This window comes from Silurus aristotelis (genome assembly GCF_946808225.1).
Source record: "Silurus aristotelis genome assembly, chromosome: 15".
Lineage (NCBI taxonomy): Eukaryota > Metazoa > Chordata > Actinopteri > Siluriformes > Siluridae > Silurus > Silurus aristotelis.
In genome coordinates this window covers 10,768,557-10,774,556 of record NC_139588.1, presented here as the reverse complement: position 1 = coordinate 10,774,556, position 6,000 = coordinate 10,768,557, and positions in this window count along the sequence as shown.

Genomic DNA, 6,000 nt, shown 5'->3' with positions numbered 1-6,000 from the left:
AAGCTTAAGGTTGTCAGGCAGCAAAAACAGACCCAAGCGCAGGTGCACAAAAGCTTTATTAGAAAATCTTGCACCAAATCCAAGAGCAAAATCAGGAAAAGGAAACAGACAGTTGTCAGGTGATCAGCAAGCAGTATAAACTAGGAAGGGGGGAAGCAAAAACAATCATCAATAATGGTAAAATTTAGAAAAGTACATACAGTGTACTTAGTACTTACTGTAGTGTTTCATGTGTGTATATGTAGAATGCTAAATTATTGTGTCAAGGTGTGTTTAATCAGTAGGAAGGTGTTTGTGGGTATGACAGAGTTCAAGAGTGTTTGTGATGACCATGTCTGTAAGCCACGTTGTGTTCTGTTAATGTGAAGCCGATGCCGGGGTTGACTTGATGAGGGTTGACATGACAGTTTGTGCTTGTAAATATGAGAAGGATGTATAAAAATGCAAATTGTTAATTAAAAAGTTGGGGTTTAGGTGCAGCGTGTAGCATTGACATCTCATAGACCCCAATTTAGATTACCACACAAATAGCTGCAATTTGATCCTGAGTTCGAGATATTGTCTGTGAAGAATTTTGTATGTTATTTTTATGTTTAATGTGTGTGTTGCTTCCCAAGTTCTTCATCCTACAAGCATAAAAACGTTATACTGCGATATAGAATCTATTTGAAAACCAAAAAATGCTTACTCACCATTGTTAAGAAAAAAAGGATGTTTATTGAACAGCTTTAATTTCTATAATTATGTCTATAATGTCATTGCTTTGAGTGAATGTATCACTCGTGCCACCATGTGGTTTTTAGTCATACTGCTGTTTATGGGCTTCTTTTGTGTTCGAGGCTCGTATTCAGATAGTGGTCATCAAACACATATATTCCTAAATTTATCCTACATCATTATTTAAACATGCGAACATAGTTATTGGTAATGTCACAAATAATTGTTTTTTCTTTAAAAAGATGCTTTGTCCATCTTTTTCAAGAAAACAATCATCTGGAAAACAAACATCTGGATTAACAAGTAAATACTCCTATGATTTTACTACAATCACAAAAGTGCAGGAGGAGATATGCAATACTTCATTAGTTGCTGAATTCTATGTACTAAATGAGTTGTGAACTGGCTTGATCTGTTCAGCTGACAGATTATGAGATTCCAGTGGAAGACATGAGCTGTGTGAAATGCAACGCTGAAAAGTGTAATATAAAGCAGAAGTTTCCAGTCTCATCAAGCGTCATGTGGCATGATTGCCTGTTTTGATAGTTCTGCCATCCAAAACAGAACTCAATTTGTCTTTATGGCTGAAGGGGGCAAGGAATTTACGGCTCTTTTGCAGTCTATCAAGTGCAACCCAAGCCAATAAATCAGTGACACTTTTAACTTGGCTTAAATCTTAGAATGAAATAGGAGAGGAGGTCCACCAGGGTTCACACTATCCCTGTGGGCATTAGATCATCTTACTCTGTCAGTTTCCTGATGAGGCTGCAAATCAAGTCTATTCAGGGTCTTTTGTCTGTCATTCTTGATTGACTCACCAGCTGACTGGAAAACGCCTCTTTACCCGGATGCTGATTATTGCTTTCTTTCAACCCCCCCCCCCCCCCCCCCCACACACACACACACACACACACACACACACCCTCCCTCCTTCTCTGTCGCTCTCGTTTACACACACACACACACACACACACACACACACACACACACACACACACACACACACACACACACACACACACACACACACACACACACACAAAACACATCCCATTGTCCTGTGTATATAGAATGTTTTAAACATTCAATTATTCATCTCTACTTGTTTTTTCCCAGTTAGGACCATGATTAATCCAGAGCCAAAACAAAAACAATGGGTGTGAAGTACGAATACATCATTATAATACACCACACACACACACACACACACACACACACACACACACACACACCTAGGTCAATTCTGCATAGACAATCCATCTACTATCCAGAAAACCCAGATGACACCCACATAAATGCTGTAAGGCCATATGGATGTCTGCATGATATTCCTACATACAGCATAAACCATGCTCCATTAAGATAGGGGATTTAGGGATTATAGCGCATATCATTAAAAAGGATTACCAACAACTAAAGAAATGATTGATTAAATCACAATACCATCCTTCTTCCTTTTTTTTGCATAGGTGTGCCAAACATTATAAATATAATGTCACATGAGTGCAACATATGTTATGTGTTGCTCTTCAAAAGATTTTTTGAAAATGTTCCTTTTACCATAATGGCTTTCTTGATTTGCTTGTCTGTTTAAGTTTGACAGAGTCAGCAAAAAACAAAAAGAACCATTTGTCAACGTCTCTGGAAAATTCAGAATAAAATATATATATATATTTTCTTGCCCTCAAGGTTGGTTTGCCTTTTCACAATAAAACAAACATATTTGGTCAATACTGACCGAGTTATATAGATATACCTGGCTCTTAGAGTAGGCTTGTATGTTGTGGGTGGTTTAAATTTCAGCAAACACATCTCCAGATGCATGTATGTCACTCCTGGTGTAAAGTGAAATGCATAGTAGAGTGTGCTGTGTCAAGATTTGTACTGAGACTCCCATCCCAGGTGGCAGGAAGTCATCAAGGTGTCTCCATTCTTCTGTAATGCCAAAGTTTATCTTGTCTTTCTTTTTCCATGATTTCCAGAAGCAAGAATAGCATCACCAACTATGAAGAGTTCTCTGTTTTGACCCTACAACTTTAAAAATGATTTTTTTTTACTCCGGTATGTGTTTCACAACAGACAATATTCTGGCTTCTAGGTAAGTGCACAGCTGGATATACAGAGAAATCATGGATGGGGAATGTTTTGTTGTAAGAGATGGAATATGTGTAGCTATGACTGAATATTTCTACAGCCTGTCAATCCATGGCAGGATATGGAGCTACTACTACTAAGTAGAGCAGTAACATGGCAAATGTTATTACTGCAAACTATTTGAATGAGATCAGTTTAAATGAGCACTATAGCCATGTATATGTGGCCTTTGACTGGTTGTGCAAAAAGTCAGTGTGTATATGTTGCCATAGTTTGCTTAGAATTGTCATTATATTTGCAGAAGTGATCAATATTTGCCTATCACTCAATATCATTACTCAATCCACTCCACCACACATAGCTGCACACTAAGGCATTCATCCTACAAGCGTAGGTCAGCCAGTGTGTAGCTCTTTAAGAGAACTTGGATACAACAACTGTGCTACAGGAGCTATTATGCCCTGTACTTAAGAATGCTTGATGCACAGACAGGGATGGCCACCTGTTACTATCGTTAATCTGTATTTAATTAAAATAGTTTGATTGCTAAAAGCAATTGTGAGAGCATGTAGTTATAGTGACGATAGAGTTCTATGAGATAGAGTTATATAACGTAATATATGTTAGCTTTTTTTAGTGAAAATAAATTTTGCTACACCACAAATGTGTAATAATGTACAGTGGGCGAAATAATTATTTGATCCCCCATAGAAGAAACTAACAGTCTAGAAATAAAATCCATAATAAAAACATTAAGAATTAATTAATTTAATCAAATCAAATTTAATTTGATCCCATACCAAAATAGCAAGAATTCCAACTTTCACACACCCAAATTAGTCCTGTCCCTTTATTAAAGTACTTCTAATATCAACCAACTCATTATGTGTATAACAAACACCAGAAACAGAAACCAACTCTTCCATTGAAACATCTCCACCACCATGGGCAAGACCAAAAAGCTGTCAAAAAACATAAGGGACAAAATTGTAGACCTGCACAAGGCTGGAATGGGCTACAAGACCAGCAGCAAGAAGAAAGGTGAGAAAGAGACCACTATTGGCATGATAATTTAAGCTTCTTGCGGACACATAGATGATAGATAGATAGATAGATAGATAGATAGATAGATAGATAGATAGATAGATAGATAGATAGATAGATAGATAGATAGATAGATAGATAGATAGATAGATAGATAGATAGATAGATAGATAGATAGATAGATACCTACCTACCTACCTACCTCCCTCCCTCCCTCCCTCCCTCCTTCCTTTCTTCCTTTCTTCCTTTCTTCCTTCATCCCAATGGGAAATTTACTTAATGAGTATTAGAAGTTCTTTCTTAAAGCTGCAGGACTAATTTGGGTGTGTGGGAGTTAGAATTTGTGCTGGTTGGTAGGGAATTAAATACTTATTTTACTTAATCAAATACAAAATAATTTACATATAATATTATTTTATTATTGTTTCTGGATTTTTTTCCTCTTTCTTTAAAATAAACATACCATAAAAATTCTAGACTGTTCATTTCTTTGCATGGGGGTAATTTTACAAAATCAGTAGGGGATAATAATTATTATGCAAATAACAATTTCCCCCACTGTACATTTGGATTTTCAGAAAGAGTAAATTGTTTGGCAGTCCTATCTATGGCTTTACTGTTCATGTTCTGCATGCTGCTGGAATCCCCATGTTTCCCAGGGCATGCAAACAGTCCATGCCATTACAATATGTGACTGTTATGTTTTTTTTATAATCTGTGTACATTAGAGGCCAGTGAACTTTTTTGTTTATTTTAAAGCAAGATATTTACTTTCTAAAATTGTTTTGAAAGCTTTGGTTAAGTGCTAATACAAAGACTTGCACACTTGTTCACTAAGCTCCTCTAAGTCCTATTCTGGAACAGTTCCTGGCTCTGAGAGGATTATTGCCTATGGAGTTTTTCAGGATAAAGCAGCAAAAATGAAATGAAAAGGCGTTTTGCTCACATCTTATACAAGTGGATAAGCCAAAGGCCTACATCTAGTAAATGAAATGCATCACAAATGGTTAAACTAACAAACTGTTACTTTGCTGATATAGGATATAAAACAGCTATTTAGGGAAAATATTGATTATACTGTCACCCTTTTATTATTTTACTCAGTACGAGAGTCAGCATTTGCGACCAGAGCTTCCTTCCATTTCATTTACTTCAATAAATCCAGCCTGTTTCACATAAAAATCAAAATTATAATGGATTTTATTGATTCTCTATTCCCAATTACAGACTCCTTACTAAGCAGGATGCGAGTACACATTACATCTAAGAGCTAACTTAAAATTTAATGGGCGTTTAAAGAAATCCTGACACATTCATTTTTTACTAAAGGCTAATAATAAATTTTTTATGTCTTGTTGGTGTAAAAGTTACATAGCTATACAGACCCTCTAACTGCATAGCAGGATTTTTTGTGTGCCTGCGTGCTGCTTGAGTCCAACTAGCATGTTCTGGTTAGCATTTTGGAGGTTTTTCTCATGGATTCAGTTCCTAACATCAAAAAAGCTAAACAAACATAATTTATTCAAGAGTAGTTATTTGTCAGTCAGAGTTAAATTATATTACAATATAATTAATATATAATAATAATAAGCTTCAATAGTTTTTTTGTTAAATAATAATAATAATAATAATAATAATAATAATAATAATAATAATAATAATAATAATAATAATAATAATAATTGCTTATATCAAATTAAACCTTTTCTTATATAACTTTTTGCAAGATCACTTGCAAATTTTGGCTTCTGTGAAGAACATGTGGCACATTTGGCTGAGACTGATGAAACCTGGCCTCGCCTGCAGCACCATGTTGAGTGAACCAAAGTGTCCAGTGGAGCCTGCAGTCACTTTCACAATGCAGTGCAATTTGGATAGTTGTCTCACTAATGCTGAACTAATGTTTTCTTTTCCTGACATGGTGTACAATGAAACTGTTTTGTTTATTTAAAACAAAAAGCACTGACGTACTTGCTGCAACATGTACTTCCTCCCAAGTGTGATTTTATTTTTTAGATAAATTAATTCCAACACGCGATACCTCATTTCATATCAATGATTCTGTATGTTCAGTGGACATACAGTACTTTCCAAAAAAGTGGTACTATTTATTGTTCCTCCATCAGAATAAATCTTCATGGAATA